The sequence below is a fragment of the Hippoglossus stenolepis genome, chromosome 16 (assembly GCF_022539355.2).
Source record: "Hippoglossus stenolepis isolate QCI-W04-F060 chromosome 16, HSTE1.2, whole genome shotgun sequence".
NCBI lineage: Eukaryota > Metazoa > Chordata > Actinopteri > Pleuronectiformes > Pleuronectidae > Hippoglossus > Hippoglossus stenolepis.
In genome coordinates, this window is record NC_061498.1 from 2,561,633 (window position 1) to 2,580,134 (window position 18,502).

Consider the following 18,502-nt stretch of genomic DNA (forward strand, 5'->3'; position numbering starts at 1 on the left):
TTGGATTTTCTCTGTTTGGTCACATCTCACAGTTTGACCTCTAACAGGTTAATTTCTCCTTGTTTCTAAAAGGTAAAAAACTGAACTGGTTGAATCAAAGTCAACGAGATGAACTCGTCATCCATCATCTTTCACCAGCTCCACCTAACGAGTCTCTTCCTCTAAGACACACGAGCTCGTAACTCTCCACCCGTGGCTCCGTGGCCCTAATTCACATTAACCCATTTATTTTTCCTTTCTTCTTCACTTCAGCGAAAGGCAGCGCCGCTCTGCCCTGAGAATGACAGTAGTAAAATAATTCTAGGTTTCCCGAGCATGGAAGTATTTATTTAATTCTATTCCCGAGTCTGGTTTAGATGGATTACCACGCTGGAGCTGTTGGACGGAGCTGATGGATCCCACCACACGCTCAGAGCTCCAGAGACTCTGGCACAGTCAGGGACCGAAACAAATAAAAAGATTGTTACCTGATGCTGAGCTGTGAAGTTGCCCACTCCTGAGAGGGAGAGAGGGAGAGAGAGAGAGAGAGAGAGAGAGAGAGAGAGAGAGAGAGAGAGAGAGAGAGAGAGAGAGAGAAAGAAGAGCTCACTCTCGTTCTCTCCTTCTCTCACTCAGCCTCCTCTTTTATTTCCCTCCGTTCAGGGACATCTTCACAAACTGGCCCAAACTTTCACATGGTTAGATTTAATCCAATCTGTTTTGAGGTTTTCTCCCTTTTTTTTTTTTATTTCCCCATAGCCAAATGTCTAATATTTGCACGGCTGATCTTAAACAGTGCGGCACGAGCTGCGGTTGAAATGAGATTCAAATCACACACCACAGTATTTCTGCTATTAGAATTTATCTGATTTAAAAAACCAAATATACAAATGAACGTACGAATGTTTCCTCTGAGATTCAGTACTTTGCTATAGTCGTGAAACTTTTGAAGAAGTTTACGTCCCGTGTCTGCACATCATTGATGCAGGAGGGACTGAGTCCTGCTGAAGCTTCTGAGCTGCAGTTCAGCTTCATGGTGCATCTCCTCACTTCTGTCCGTTTAACGCAGGCTCCCAGCAAACCCAGTCAAACCACTGAAATACACTGGAAGCACTGTTTTTACTGGGCTCCAGTTCGTCTCCTCATGCACCTGCAACACGAAACAACACAGAACAATCTGAAGCTCAACTCATTTTCATCCTTTGGGTATTTAAAGTTTTTCATCTCACCTCATTTCACCTCCTGCTCTCCTTGTTTTAGTTGATTCATTTGCTTTAAATCAAATGTTCTGTATTTATTCCTCAGACTTTTACTTTTCCTCTTGTTTCTTCTTCGACCTTTTTCCCTTTTAATGTTTTGTTTATTTTCTGTACTTTCTCAAAGTAAATGAGATCCTCTGTATCCAGAGGTGAAGTAAAGGTTGAGTGAATATGGTTCAACCTCAGAAATCTTTTTTCATTATACTGGAGCCTGTTTTCTCAGCGAGAAACTCAGAGAAGAGAAAGTGAAGCAGTTGCAGCAGCTGATCAGCAGCCAGGGGGTGGGGGTGGGGAAAGGAGTCAGGGTCTTTTCTTTGGAGGGGGTGTTGGGAAGCTGGTGCACCTGATAAAATAAGCAAGTCAGACACTCCAGACTGTGTGTGTGTGTGTGTCTGTGTGTGTCTGTGTGTGTGTGTGGCTATGACTGCACATCAGTTTTCCATCCTAAAGGAGGTAAAAGTTGCCAGTTGCGCCGCTGCAACTCTTTCTACTTTCCCTTTTTTCCTTTGTGCGTCACCGAGTGTGACACGGTTTATTAAATCTTCGCCAGGTATTAAAAGGCAAAGCCTCTTTTTAATGATCAGCAGCAAGATTTTCCTGTTTTTTAACACAACTCTTTTCTTTCCTTCATGGCTCAAAACTGTAAAATTTTATGTAATCTGCAAAGTCACTCAGAATCTGAAACAAGGGCATTGAGTTTCAGATTGAATTTGTCACCAGAGAACTTCACCCGGTGTCGTATTAAGATGATTCATCTCTGCAGTGGAAGTCCTGAACGTACATTTATGTGACAGCCTGTCAGTGGTGCGTGCCATGTTGCACCGCTGCAGCGTCTCAGTTCCACGTGGATGATCGGCTCTGAGTTATCGTCACTGTGATGTGGACGTCGTCTCCCTGGGAAGAGCGAGTGGATTGAGTCAGATCTGCAGTCATGCCTGACATGGCCGCTCTGCCATGCGCTCGCTCTCCACTCGCCAAGGCCAAGCCAAACAGGCAAGATAAACTCCAACTCCTCCTGCTTCCAGAGGCCGGGGGAGAGGTGCATTCTGGGATGACCCCTGCTGGTCCAGTCAGGACAGAAACATCAATGAGCCCATGTGGGTTTTTTTCCAGAAGAATGTGAAATGCACCATTTGGACCAAATTCCCCTCGAATATATTTTTCCTGTCTTCGAGCCTGATGGGTTTTCTTTTTTATTTCCTAATTTGGAGCAGCATCAAACTCGCAAAGGCAGAGATGATGGTTAATGCGTCTGAGTCAGTGTCAGTAACAGTCATGTTGAGTTCAAACAACCCAACACACTGTATCAGAGTGTGTATGAGTTATAACTGAGCACCACAGCAACATGTCATTGTTTCCTTGTGGGTAGAAAACCCAAGACAGCGAGTTGATCCAGTGTTTGGGATATTGTTTTTATTTATATTAGAATGAGAATAATCCTTCGTCTCGGGCGACTTTCTGCCCACGATCAATGTTTAATCCAGCGTTCTATAGAATATTAATATAGAACAGTTGAGAGCTGTTGTATCTGCTGTGAGAAGAAGTTCATCCTCTCTGGTAGAGTGAAAGTCACGTGCACGTATTTACCTGTTGTTTTACATTGTTTCTGGGTTAATCAGGCCAGTGTCTTCCTTTCTACCCACTGGCACTGGGTTTATTTTCAACCCACTTTCCTATAGTGTCTATAATACAAATCACTGGGTTATAATCGAGCACCTCAATCAATCAATCACATTTTATTTGTTTAGGTCCACATTCACAAATCACAGTTTTAACTTTTAAGTGCGACATCCTCTGATCTTAACCCTCAACTATCGAGTGAGGGGGAACTACCAAATAAAAAAACAAAACATATCAACAGGGGAAGAAAACGTGGAAACCTCGGAGAGATGAACATGTGATGGATCCATCGCTGAGGACGGACAGAAGAGCAACAGATCACATTGATGAGGAAAGATTTTGTGATATTGTTTTTATGAGTATTAATATATCAATTTTGAGTTTTCAGATCTTTATAATCCTTTGTCCTGGGTGACAACGTTTCATTTAGTTCAAAACTCCAGAAGCTTCAAGTCAGTGTTGGTTATATCTTGTGTTATTGTCATTAAATACTCAAACCAACATAAAGTACAGTTTTTAACTGTTGTATCTGATTTAATAACATATTTATCCTTAGAACAGCAGTGAAAGTCTCGTGCACATGGATTTGTACGACTGAAAATGAACCTGTGACAGTTTTAAGGTAAAACTTGAGCTTTGTTATGTTTAAGACTGTGTCAAAATATTCATATTTCAGATGAGTAATAAAAAAAATCACATTAAAAACAAAGCAACTGGTTCATTTTGACCCCGAGATTGTTTTCTAAGTGCCAGAGGCTGATGTGTGTTTGCTGCTGTGGAATCTAAAGGCCCGATAGGTGTTGTGGTGGTTTTCCAGTTATCATTCGTAAATCTCGCACCTTTCTCCTCTCACTTTAATGGCTGACTTCCACAGGCCTCGCTCGCTCTTCGGCGTTTGCTTTTCCTGGCAGGGCCAATCCCCTCTGCCCTGCTTCAGGGAGTTATTCAATTATAAATCTTCCACCCCCCACACACACACACACATACATACACACACACACACACACACACACACACACACACACACACACACACACACACACACACACACACACACACACACACACACACAACACCCCTGCCTTCCCTCTCTCACCGGTCTATGTGTTGCCCTGCCAAGCCCAGTAAAACACACTGCTCCGTTGGTGCACCCCTCTCCAGTCTCGTGCCCAAGAATTTATTATGCTCCGGGTGGCGAGGCGGAGTGCGGTGTGTTTTTGGAAAAGGGACCCCCCCTCTCGCCCCAGTGCCAACAGATGACAGTGACATATAGCAGGAAAGCCACCCAGAAGGAGAATGATCTCACACCTCAGCCACGCGCTCAGAGTGGGGTGGGAGAAAACAGAGGGATCTGCAGCTGGGGGTAGAGGGGACAATAAAATCAAGATGAAAAGGAGGAAGGGATGAAGGAGAGAGAAATAAAAAAAGGTAGAAGGAAGGAAAAAGCAAACAGAGGATGATCTGATGAACCCAGAAATGACCGAGACGTCTATAAATACTTTGCTAAACTTGGACATTGTGTCCTGATCATTTCCAAATTTACCAAACTACGTTAATGATCTTATAGATTCCGTCCTCGCCCTCAGACGCTCTGCAGAAAATGCACAGCTCCATTAGGCCTCTTAAGAAAATCCACAGTTGCATTAAAGGTTTTATTGCAGATAGATCCTCCTCCATTCCACATCTGTTTCTCCAAAGCGCTTGCGAAGCAGCCAATCTGTAAGTAACTGGCAAACACTTGGTCTTGACACCCCACTCTATTTTTCAATCTTCCCGGTGCCGGTACTGTTCCCCAGCTGGCGACCTCATGCCCTCACGCTGCCCATGGTGCTTGGCATCGCCGCACCGTTCCCGCTGCCAGGTTTCTGCAGATCCCCACGTGTGTGTGCGTCAGGTACAAGGCCTCCGAACACCAGGAGAGGTGCTCGCCCTCCACGGGGACGACATGAAAGGCTGCGGGAGCGTGATGTCACCCACAGCAGCCCCTAAACCACTTATTGCACTAAATGAGAGCCATTAGCCGCACAAACAAAGACTTAAAACGCTGTCATTTAATCATAAGGGGAGCAGGAAGCATAATTAACATCTGGGCCGAGATGTGTCAGTGAGGGGTCACGCCGGCTCTTGCAGCGTCCGAGGCCCCGGCGGTCGGTGCGCGGCCTAATGAGAGCAGTAACCCCAGCCTGGCTGCGGGCCGCCCGCTCCCACTGATCTCTGAGGAAGACAAAGTGGTCCGCCTTCCACACCAGGCATCGCCATGAAGCGCAGGATGTTTGAAAAGCAGCCAGTTAATAGTTGGAAACCTCCCTCGCTGCCTCTCGCTCTCTCCGTCCACTCACCCTCAACGTCTCTCTCTCTCTCTCTCTGTCTGCACTCTGCCTCTCCACCTCTCTCTCCCCCCCATTACATTTGGTTTTCTCCCCTCAATAACGTCTGCAGTGGCACATTACAACTTGGAAATGGATTTTAGAAGGGAGTTGAGAGAGGGTGCCAGAATGGGAAAAACATGGATTGGCTCATTGGGAGCAGAATAAGTGGGCAAGCCAAACCTCACGCTTTGTAAGAAACAAGAAAAAGACCCCTTTCTACATTAGTGCCCGGAGTTAAGGACCAACCGCATCGTGGGGGGAAATCAAAAAATCCCACCCTCTTGGAAAAAGAGAGGATGAAAATACCAGACGGTGAATTGTCACCTCATACGAAGGAAAATTGTTTCCTCTCCAGTGTCACCAGAGTGAAAACGACTGGGTGCCGGGCGGCCGCCGGTGTCAGAGGACGGGCCGTCGTCTCTCTATCGCTCCGGCAGGTCTGTGTGCTCAGGGAACTCAAAGCCGATTCATGGGCCTGCAAACATCCTGCAACAGCAACATAAATCCACTAATTCGGGCCTTTGTGTTTGGTAATGGATGTTGTGCCGTGCTATGTAGATGTGATATGATAGGATTGATTGCTCTGAGGAACGCCGAGGCTGCTTTCTAGCACCGCCCTGCCACCCAAACTGTCGGCCAACGAGCCGTTCATCCCCATGTTGCCTCTGTTGGTGGTCCCTGGTGTAAGCTATATTTTCCCCTCACTTCTCCCTCGCTCTCGCTCTTTTTTTATAGCTAACACAAAATTGTTCCTAATTCGCTGCTGCTAGAGGGGGGTAATTTGCGGCTTTTGGCTGAGTGTCGCAAGCCCCAAATTTGAAAAAGCTGCTGAGTTGAAGGCGTTCTGTGAGAGGCAGCGGCAGCAGCAACAGTAGGGAGAGCAGAGAGGGAGCAGGGTGGCCTCCACTCAATCAGTCCAAAAGGGAAAAACAGCAAAACATGATAAGCCTCAAAAGGCAGAGGGCTGAGATGTAATAATAACTGTTGGGTAATGTGAGACTCAGCCACTAATAATTGTGGCTGTTTTAATGAAATTACTGCGATAATGTCTCCTCTGCTTTTCCCAGTTTGTAGGATTTTCGATTTAGCCGTTAGCGTAAAAACTCTCGTGTTCTAATCAGACTGTTCAGGCCAGAATAATGTCGCTCGTATTTTATCTGACTTTAGTTTCTCTCGCAGATAAAAACTCTCGCCAGTTGACTCAAAAAGCAAAAATCAAAAACACGGCTGCATATTCCTGTAAGTCAGATTAATGACAGGCTGGTTTAATAATTATCTCTCAGGCTCACTCACGTTTTTATTTGCCAAACAAAACGATCTCTGTCCGTATGAGAATCTTGGCTCCGTATTAATCTTTAAATTGTCGCAGGTTGCTCGAATAACATCCCGTCTCCAACGCATGTAAACATTGTATTATTGTCAAATGCAGAATTTACCTGCAGCTGTTTGCCAAAACAACAGGGTCAGTAACACGTATGATAAATTATCCAAGTCGCGTTCTACACTGGTAATTGAGGCTAAAGCTGTTTTCTCCCGGAAGGGGGGGTCATGTGATAGGAGTCTGATGAACCAGCGAAGACCACGTCATGACCGAAAACAGCGTCTACGCCATCGTTTCCAAACATCTCTGTCTCTGCCCGTCCAGACTAAAATGCAGCTCCTGGAGTTTTAAAACTAAAACGGGTCCAGCTGCGTTTCCGAACTTTTCTACTGGCTCTAAAGCTCCGGAGCAGTTTGAGCTACAGGCGAGACCGTAGCAGAGTTGATGTGTTTTCAAACTAAAGCGTAGTGGATGAAGCCTCAGTGTGTGAACGGTTCAAACTAATGGAGTGCCTCAAGCTTCAGTGCTCGGCCCACTTTTGTTTCCAACTTAATGAACGGCTAACAGGCTACTGATAGTTCTGCAGATGATATAGTCGCGTGTAGCTTTGGCTCTTCTCTCCGGAATCGCACCACGTTCATTCAGTATCTGACAGAGCTGAACGTAGCACACGATGGTAGTAACTGAAAACCAAAGCTAAGGTAAAACTCTAATAATGTTTTCAGTTATTCTGACCTGCCGACGCTGGAAGGAGCAAACCAGGAGTAAGTGATGGTGACTTCAGTTTCCAGGCCGGCAGACAGTGGCTGCTCGCTGAGTGCAGGAGGACGTCTGGGTCTCTGCACCCAGAGGACCACGTTCCCACAGCTCCTCCGTGGCCTCGTCAACACCAGGGCCCTGAGAGGTGCTCTTTCATTTTGATTAACAGGGCCCTTCACACTCTCATCCCATCCTCGGCGGTTTGCTCTCTCCTCGGGGGGGAAAAGCCCACATGGATGTTTTTCCTTTTTTATCCCACATGGTTTTTCGCTTCCACAACAGCACATCATTACCCGAGTGTTTAAACACTTAAGAACAGTTTAAAAAGGAGGGAGAGGAGGTAGTGGGAGAGGAGGAGGAGGAGGAGGAGGAGAAGGAGGAGGAGGAGGAGGAGTGAAAAAACACTCGCGAGCAATGAGCAGTTCTACATTAACTCTGTATCACTCAGGGGAGCAGTAAAAAGCCGGCCCGCAAGCGAAATGAAGTCAATAAATAAATGTGGCTGTTGTCAGATGTCTGGAAAAGCTTGAGAGGGTTCCAGCGCCGGGGCAGCCCACCATGTTGAAATGAAGGGTGATAAGTTTGGGCGGCCCCCACAGAATTAGACGCTACAACTTGCTGAGTGCCTTTGACTAATGAGGGTGGGTTTGCTGCAAATGATGAATTCAAAAAACGAGTGGAACGTTTGATCTGCAGCAAACCACAGTTTGTTGAACGTCACGCCGCCTGCTCCGCTCCGGCTGCAGGGAGGGAAACGCCGTCGCAACACAGAGGAGGTGTTTTATTTTATGCAGATCCCCCCACCCCACCCCCACCCCCCTCCAGAGGGCTGCAGCAGTCAATCAGAGCAGAAGAGACAACAAACAGCAGAAAGAGACAGGAGCTGTCAATGGACCGAGAGACGCCTGCTTCATCTCACCCCTTCATCGGATTAAAATATGTCCCTGAAACTCTGCTTGCTGGGATGCAACTGTGGCCCTTCCTCCGCAGGTCGGCCCTGAGGGGACACCGGCAGAAAATACAAAACACAAGGAAAAGCAGTAGCAGCTGGATGAGTGTTTTTCCAAGTTAAAGCAATTGATCAGTGAGGGTCCAGAGGGTCCGAGGAGGAGGAGGAGGAGGAGGCCGAGGGGAGGGTTCAGAGGAAGCTGCAGGTGTGGGGAAGAGAAAACACAATCACATCTCAAGTCAAACAAATGCGTCGCCCCTGATGGAGATGGATGGAGGGTCAGCATTCCAGTCCACGCTGAAGATCCCCACCGCGCAGCCCCAGGTCTTCCCTCTCACTGCTGCTGCTGCTGCGGCCAAACATCTGGACGGAGAGGGAGAGAGAGGGAGGAAGCAGCAGAGAGGAGTGGAGGAGAGAAAGTGTTTGAGAGGGGAGAGGAGAGTGGACATGAGGGTGGAGGGATGAACTGAGGTCAGCAGAGGAGGTGAAAGATGTTCAACGCACAGCCGTGTTTATCTTGGGGTCCTCTGCGGAGGAGGGAGCCCACATAAGTGAGCTCGTGTCGGTGGGGGAAAGTTCACACCCTCATGCCTGCTCTCTCTCTTCATCTTCATCTGCTTCAGCTCTTTTCCAACATGTTTCTAACATCGTCCAGGCCGCTGAAGGTCACAGGCTGCGGTAAATGGGGCAGCATTCTGTCTAATCCTGCAGCCAGCGCTCCTTCTCCCCGGCTGCAGGGAGCAGAAGCCCCTAAACTCACTGCTACAAACTTTTCTTGCGTTATATTTTTCTGCCTCCGTCGCTGTGGTTTTCCCAGGAGTCCTGTAAAAGCCGGCTCTGGTCTTGTTTTCTCTGCAAGTCAACAGATGAGCTGGAGCTCATAAAGAGAGAACTCAGAGGGCACGCTGAGGTCCTGGGCTCTGTAAAAAGGCTGCGTCCACAGCTCTGGTGGTGGAAGCAGCGGTGGAGAGGAATATCACACACACACACACACACACACACACAAACACACACAGACACACACAGACACACACACTACACCTTGGGAGTATTTGATCCCTGTGAACGGTGCACGGCCCGAGGAGGACACGCTCTGTAAAGTTCCCTCCCGTGTGCTGTGTTCTCTGTTACAGCAGCATGAGCTTGTAAAGAGAAAAAAGGAAAAGCCCCACACATGACAGGTGCCAGAGTCAGGAATGTGAGGAAAGTCAAAGATGAAATATTATCACGGAGGCTGCTTGTTATTTCCTCTGCTTTTAATTGTTTTTAGAGGTGTGTGTGTGTGTGTGTGTGTGTGTGTGTGTGTGTGTGTGTGCACATCTGTAAATTCTGTTTATGAGCTTGTATATAAACATTTGTACATGCAGTACTGCAGGAAGTACTCAGATCCACTACAAGTAAAAGTCCTGCATAAGCAAAATGCTGTCTGGGTATCCAAAGTAAAAGTACTGTGTTATACTGTATTATATCATTGGATTATTAATACTGATATCGTCTGTCTCTCTCCCTCTAACTTTTAATGTTTTAAATGTGTTTCCTCAGTTTAATTTTTCTCAAATGCAACATGCAGTGTTATGACATTACACATGTCTCAGTTTAAAAAAATATATTTACTCCCCCTCTTTTCCAAATTAGTTGAACTATACTTCACGATCTGTCAACACAAGGAAACTGTGGAAGTAGAAGTATCCGTTATTGGGAATGTAAACAATATGTAAACTTATATTTACCATTTTCTATCACTTTTAGGAAACGTTTAAACTTATCTCAGTGTGTGGATTTTTACAGAAAATCAAATTGAGTCTTTCAACCCAAAGTGGAGGTAAAACTTATCTGTTGTTGGGAACCAACATAAAATATATACACAGTTGTTTTTAATATATTTATACTCTTCTATGACTTATAGCCAATGGTTTAAACTCAGTAGTTTTAACATGTAGTGTTTTGTTGTAATAACACATGTCTCAATATGTGGATTTTATTAAACTGTAGAAGTAGAAATATAGTTCATCATTTATCCCATTTTCTAATCTCATCATATGATGTAGAATCTGAAAAGTCATAAATAACTAAACCTGTCAATAGAGTAAGAAACACATTTTTCATGAATCGTAGTGGAGAAGAAGTTCTTGAGTAACTTTGTTATATTCAGCGACTGCCTGCATGTGTGTGTGTGTGTGTGTGTGTGTGTGTGTGTGTGTGTGTGTGTGTGTGTGTGTGTGTGTGTGTGTGTGTGTGTGTGTGTGTGTGTGTTTTCACTGCTGATGGCACAGTGGAGGTTTATTTGAACAGATGTGAACTCTCAGTGCCAGGCTGACCTCAGGTCTTACTTGGCTACTCTGCAGCTGATCTCTCCGCCCTGGAAAAATAACACTCACTTTAACAGACTGACCTGAGCAGGAGAACGCTCGCAAACGCACCGTGTAATAAGTCCAGGAGTAAGGCTGCACTTCCTCTCACGGTGTAACTGAATCTCAGAGCTGCCTTATCAGTGCACGCCGTGCTGCAATGTGGAGAGCACGTGTCCGGCTCTGTCCTCGTCCTCTGTGAAATATCTCGGTTACAGTAACCACAGTGTACAGTAAAAACCAGAAGTAAGTTTCCCCTCAAAGTCAGATATGTACGTTCAGCAGAGGATTTACACTCTCATTGATTGAAAATGGACGTTTATACCCCAGATGCAGGGCACATTAACGGCACGGAGCGTGAGTTAGGGGGGAGCAGAGGTTGCCGACAAGAGCCATAAAGGAGGTGGATTTATGTGTTGCAGCGATGCAGGCGGGAGGTCAGAGGCAGAGTGAAGTGTGGAGGGTCGACAAGGATGAAGAGACAGCAATGTTTGGAGAGAGGACAGCAGAGAGCGGCGCTAATTTATACTCCGCTAATTGGAAACAGCAGAGTCCTGCACCTGAACCGCATTCTGGGCCCTGTGGCAGCGGCGGCCCCCGGGGCCAACGTGGGAGGGTGATGAGGGCCAGGGGGATGGAGGGATGGGATGGAGGTTGGGGTCAGTGTCAATGGCAGCCTTGTTGTTTCTGTCCCTGCAGATGGGACAGAAAAGGCAAGATGTGCGTGTCTGAGCAGAATTAGTGTGTGTGTTGGAGATTTTTCCGGGGGTCATGTTGTTGTGACAGTCTCACACGCACACGCACACACACACACACTCACACACACAGACACACACACACACGGCCGGCCGAAGCCAGAGTGAGGACCACCCGGGAAAAAATCAGCTTAATGTGTCATGGTTTCAATCCGACACGATCTAACATACGACATGGCTGGACTTCAGCAGTCTTAGCTTCCTGCTTAAATAAATATGACAGCCTCCTCAGATAATTACCGAGCTGCGACCATGTTGAGTCATAGCATCCGTTAATTATTAGACGGGCCGTGCGACTCCGAGGATTCATTTCTCAAATCCCTGCCGCTTGTGCGTTTCTGATGTCTGTAATATTTCACTGAGTGATGGTGTATTCAGATGTTGGCTGTGACTGGGGTCTGGCACCGTGCTAAACAATGAAGTAATCTTGGAATTTAGATTGAAAAAACATTGGCGTCGCTTGATGTGCTTTCATATCTGCACGATCTGTTTGCACTGCTGAGCCGTGAGTCTCGCTGACGGCCTAGTTAGGCCAGCGAGCCCCGACCCGGGGTGCTTGCACCACAGATGGAGGAGTCTGCCGTCGCCAAGGAGAAACGTTGACAGATCGTGAAGCGGCTCAACTGATCTGAGCACAATAAAAAGGACATTTAATTGTTATCGAGTTTTAAAGGACTATTGTCTCAACTGTAACATCTGAACGCATGATGCAGGAGAGAGTGGATGAAAACCATAGACTTTATATAAATGTCTCCACTTCCTCCAACTATCCAGACGTGAAGCTGAACGCGTGTAGTTTGACTTTTTAGATAAAGTGGGAAGCGGGATTTACGACGAGTACTGCAGCCAGCCACCAGGGGGCGATCTTCAGATACAGTCTGTGGAGAAAGCTAATTAACGTGAGAGCAGGATAAACAGGGAGCTGGATTTAACAGTTGAAATAGTTAGTTTAAAGTAATAAACTGTTTAAGTTATAATATAAGAAGTTGGGTTAATGGTTAAAACAGTTAGCTAAAGTTTCTAAAAATATTTCTATTTGTAATGAATTAACAGTTTAAAGCCTAAACCATCAAATGAGTTAACTAAAATTACAAAACAGTTAAAATTATGGGTTGATTGAAAACAATTTGCTTAAAATGTAAAGAAGGTAAAAACTGTTGAGAATACCTAAACATCTGCTAAAATAGAAATTAAAAATAATGAATACGTTTAAAATACTCACATATAATTACTGGATAAATCATATAAAATATAAAATATATAAAAACGTCAGCATTAGATAAACAGTTGGAGTTGTTAGGTGAGTAATTGATGGATGTCTGAAATGTCCAGCTTCAAAAAACAACGAAACAAAAAAATAAATGTACATATACAATTGTCTGATTATTATAACCTCCAGTTTTGTGTATATATGGAACATGTGGTGTTGCTGCTGAGGTCCCTGAGTTCGTCTGTGGAGAAAACTCTGAACAAACCATCAGCTCCGGCTCCCGTTCTTCTCAAAACTCAAGAGATTCATCACATCAGAGCCGAGCGACGCAGAGTTCCTCTAATATCCAGGATACACGGAGCGAACAACAGATAAATACACACGTGTGCCCCGAAAAGCCAGATTCCTCCCAAACAAAAGAGCGGACTTGGACATGTGGGCAGCACATTGGTGGCGGAGCGGTGATCACACACGTTTCTTGTGAGCAGAAGAGAATACAACACGATTTAGATGTGGTAGGGGCTGTTTTGTTTCCCTTTAAAGGCGTGTCAGTTGTCTGCTCTGCTCCAGGACATTTGAGAAAAAACCTCTTTCTACTTCATCACTCCCCGTGAGTGACATCTCAATAGTCTGCACACATGAATGAGTGTGTGCAAGCCATTTGCGAATTACAGCGCCAAACGTGCACAACACAATCTTCCACTGTAGCGGTCGGCTGAGACGTTTGTCCTGTGATATTCCTCTTTTTCTTTTTCCACCTAGTGTCTATTCTGAGGCCCGAGCTTCAAAGCCGCCACAATCTGTCTGTTTCTCTCACGACTCGTCTCTCACACACGCCGTCTCCCTCTGGTCCACGCCTGTGCACAAACCGTGCACAAACTGAAACACATTTGTGTAAGAGCATGTTATGAGAAGGATTCGATGTATTCTTTGATCACCGGTCGTCTGACAGCGGATCGCCTCACACACACACTGTCCAGAGACGAGACCGATTCCTCTCTCCGCAGCGAAGCCCTTGATTTGAACCATTTCTTCCTCTGACAGATAATATTTAGAAACGACGAGATGACACCCCAGAGTTGATGCCCACGTTTTTGACACTACACACATTATGATTTCCACATTGGTTCCGCTGGCCTCTCGGGTCCAGAGCGAAGCTGCTGCACGTCTTCATCTTCTCTCTCCTCCGTCCTGCCTGTCATGTTTACTTGATGTTCCCCTCTCTCCTCTCTCTCTCTCTTCTGCAGGATGCTGGGTTTCAAAGGGACCACAGAACAAATCAGAGGCCCATTCCTGAGCACCGATGGCCTGTCTCTCATTTCGGATGGAGATTGAAGGGCATGTCTACCCCAGGGGCGTCAGTGGGGATCAGGGGGCCTCAGCAGCACCCGCCGCCCCAGGGCCTCTGTGTTTCCACTGCGTGGGAGCCGGACCGTGACACACACTAAACGTCGAGCCCACCGCAAGAGCCTGTGCCCCGCGATGCGCCGTCTGGTGCACACTGTCATTGGGAAAGCCCTGAAAGCTTCGCCTGCATCCCTTGTTAGCCCAAGGTTGTGTGTGAGCGGAGTGTGTGTTTTGGGTTTCGCATCCTTTGAAAAGATACGACAATAACAGGCTCTTATTATGTGTTTGGTCGAGTGCAGGAGCTTGTGTTGCCGTGATGGAAGCCGGATGCTTCCCGGTGTTGTTTTGAGGCGCTCTGGGTTTGTTAGTCATAGCTTACTGTGAAGTGTCTCCTAAGACGCTCCAATTTAGGGATTGTTTTGAGCAGCGAGGCTCTGAAGTGGTGCGACGGGTCAGCTCCTCTGGGCTTTTCCTGGCAGAGGATGTGTGCGGCTTTTCGGGATCTGTGAAAACAACAGGGCGACGCGAGATCAATTCCAGGTTGGACGGCGCTCACAGAATCTGTGCACGGCGACGTGGCTCCAATCTCTCTGCATGTCTGTCTCTGGCTCCGCTCTCTCTAGGCCTCCATTAAGCTCCCTCGGCTTCCACATGACACGCTGATACCCATCATACACTGCATGACAGCATATGGACCTGAGTGACATCTGATGTATGTGGCAGGAGGGAGTGCAGCTCCTCTTTGTGTCTCCCATTCATGTGGTGAGGGCAGGATTAGGACTTGATCCAATAGAGCAGGAGTGGAGGAGAAGGAGCTGGGGTCAGATCTGCATTGAGTTAAGTCAGTGTTGCAGCAGGAATAATACAATCACCTCCCCCAGAACCCTTTAATACTACTGAAGGGGAACGTATGTGTGCATGTGTGTTTGTTTGTGTGTGTGTGTGTGTGTGTGTGTCCTGCGCCGAGGCTGCGACCAAACCACAGGGTGGTGTCCTTTACAGAGAAGAGGGGTCTCCGCTGACGGTTCAAACACAGCCCACGGCCCCAGCTTCAAAAGGCCCCCCCAATCATCGCACCCACTTACAGCCAACGGCGCATGTCACTTAATGTGGACCACACTATTCATCAATTATGGTGAGCTCAGGGGCCATCCAACACCCGCACCGCAGCTCCACAAGTAGTGAGTTGTCTTCTTCTCTGACTGGAGCCCCCAACACCTCCCCCAGGACTCCTCAAAGCCCATGTGTTGCAGGAGGTGTGGTGCGAGACCGCTAACTCCTCGGAGCTGTCACACTTACAAAATCCAGCTTTTCTCGCTCCTTTCATGCAGCGTTATCTCGCCACAACTCCCCCAAAAACTCCTCTTCCTCGTGTAACTCCGGCCTCCTGCTGCACGTCCCTGTCCGTCCACACCCCCTCTCCTCATCCCACAGAGGCTAATCCGCAGGCCTGTAAGACACGCCGGCCCTTGGCAAGTGAACCGAGTCAAACTGGAACTCATTTAAACGCCGTCTGATTCCAAACATGTCCACGGGTTATGAGCTAAGCCCGAGCGCTTTCCTTTTTGTTATTCAAGTGACATGTTCAGGTTGTTGGAATGAAAAATAAATGACATAAATGTGGCGGCCATGTTTGGAATTCCCTCTAAACAAGCAAGATGTCAGAGAGCCGTGCAAACCTGAACCAGACCACACAGCATCAGCCGAGTCTCAGGCCTCTTCATCCTCCTCCTCCTCCTCCTCCTCCTCCATCCAGGGCTCGGGTCAAATCGGCACGAGGAGCCGGAGGTGTGACGGTTGTGCTCCTCCACTTGAGTCGTGCCTCTTCTCTCCACAAGAGCTGCTGGTACATGTGCAGCTGACTGAGTGTGTGTCCACCAGGGCTGTGACCTCAGCAGCTGTGTGTGATTTTGTGTTCATGTTGTCTGGGGGCTTCTCTCCTGTTGTGTGTTTCCCCCTCTTGTCGGTGCTGACACCTTGTTTTCCGTGTTCTGGTCACATTCTGGATGTAATCTGCTGTTCGTCGGCTTCTCTCTTCACCTGCGACACATTAGATCAAACTCACTCCACAGACACTCGGGAGGAGAAGGAAGGGAACACGCGAGATTTCTTTGAGGAACATTCTTTTGAATTTGAAGTGATTCTTTGCAAGTTGTCAAGATAGGTTAAAAAACTAGGTTCCAATTTTTAAGTTTGATCTTTTTAACTATTTAAATTTGTATTTATTAACTATTAAATTAGCCTTCGTGCAGTTTTAGCCTATAACTAATGTATAAATTGTTGAAACAGCAAAAAGAACAGTTAAATTAACTAAACGTTGTGGATGAAGGGATGAACTTTTTGCAGAATGAATGCAATCTTGACTTTTCCAAACCCAAGGATTTTAATTATATAAAAAACATGATAATATCCTCTTTAATATATTATTAAATGATGACACTTTAAAATAAAATAATCTAAAATAAAGTCAAATTAATATTTTTGATGGAGTTTTTGAGTTTGGGGCTGTGAGGGAACATCTGAGTTAAAGGAAATTGGGGTTTGGAACCACTGCTTTAAATTTAGCAGCCTTCCTCTTCCAACTGTAAACAATAATACAAAGAGAGAAAAATATATGTTGCTGCTCTTGAAATAGAATTTTGTGCACGTGAAATATTTAATAGATAATTCAATGAAAGTTGTTTTTTGTTTTTGTGTTTTTTATAAAATTATGGACAATCTTTGGCATGAATTTATGTTGCACACACACACAGACACACACGGACACACACAGTTGGACGGGGCGAGCACGGCTTCATAAACAATTGGAGCCACACACACTCACGCTAGGAAAGAACATGAAAACAGCACTAATGGGAAAAAGATGAGAGGGCTCACAGTGAGCACGACCAGAGAGAGTGTGTTGGACACCGCTGTCTCCCACCCACACACACACACACACACACACACACACACACACACACACACACACAAACCTGGGATCAGATAGAAAGTTTGCAGCCTGAGGTCACATTGTTAGGAAAAGTCCACAGAATTGCTGGGTGGAGGTTTATGCATTTGATCTGCGGCACATGCGTGTTATTTTAAACCGTTTCTCTCCCATTCTTTCCCTGTTTATGATTTATTTTTTAATGTATTGTACTGAATTGAATCGTTTTATTTAATATATTGTTACGCCACTAAATATATTAGCCACAAGTATCATATAATTATATTTCTAACTCTTTTACTCTTACTCTTTTATATTTCTAACATTTTTCTGGTGTCTTTTCTGTTTTATTTCAAAATACATTTTTTTTACAATAATTGTTGTATTTTGATCTTTGCAAATAAAGTTCAAAACTGAAAAGGATCAAATATTTTTGGGACATTTGACATTTATCATCCTTTCATTGTTTATAAATTTTTGTGTTGAACTCTGTGATTGTTTGTTGTTCATCATTTTGGTATCCAGGGCTGTTCTGCATTTCCAAATGCATCGTTATCATCTCCAGATAAATCACATTAATAAAAATAAAACAATCTATTTCAAATGTTGAACGTTGAACATTGAGCAACAATATCCAGTTCAGTTAAAAAACGTTTAAAACTAAAGCTGTTATAAAGTCACTGCTGAAGTTTGACGTCTCTGCAGTGAGAAAAAAAGACCTTTTGCTCTCAAGGAAAAACTGTGTCATCCTGTATATTTGACTTCGGTTTGCTGTCTTTTCCAGCCCATAGGGTGCGATGATAACAAGAAAATATTGCGGTGTCCACGTCTCGCAGCGGACCGCCCCCCCCACTCCTCAGTCCGACCAGGGACCACGGGGCCCTTACAACAACAGTCAGGCTCCGAGGGAGAGGAGCAGAAGTTACAGCCTGTGTGTTAATGATGGCTCACTGGTGATTCCCTCACATGTTTGTTCAGATTTTGGCTTTGCTTATACACACATTCACAAATCAACTCCGCATCCCCCTGCTCCTCTCTGACCTGGCGGGGCCTCGGCCTCCACTCAGCAGATATCACCGCCTTGATTTGTGCTTGCGTTTGATCCGGGGAGATTTTCCTCCAGAAATAAAATCCCCCTTCCAAAGAAATTTCTAATTAATTTTACTTCATAACACCGAACTCTGTGCGTGTGTATCCAGTAAGGCTGAATAATATTTGGACAGGTGCTCCCTCACATACATTCACTTCAAGGCTCTGGTTTGCTGTTTCACTGCAGCCTCATAAAGAGCAAGGCAGCAGCAGCAGGCTGGTGGATCCTGAAGCTGCTGGGTGTATTTCTTCATACTGCACGTGTAATCCCCAACAATAAAAAACTGTTTAGCACCAATTTTCCTTTACTTTTAAAACCCTCTTTTTTTTTTTTCCTCTTTCAGACAAACTGTGGAGGCCACATCTGGAAGACAGATGTAGTCCCAACGCTTGTTCTCTGCCTTTGACTCTCTCTCTCTCTCTCTCCTTTCGCTGCTTCTCACCCACTCTCTCGCCACTCTCTCTTTTTCTCGTGTCTTTCCCTCCCTCCCCTCTCTCCCTTTGGGAAACATGAGAGCTGAGTTAACTCTCTCTCTCTCTCTCTCTCTCCTCTCTCTCTCTCACCCCC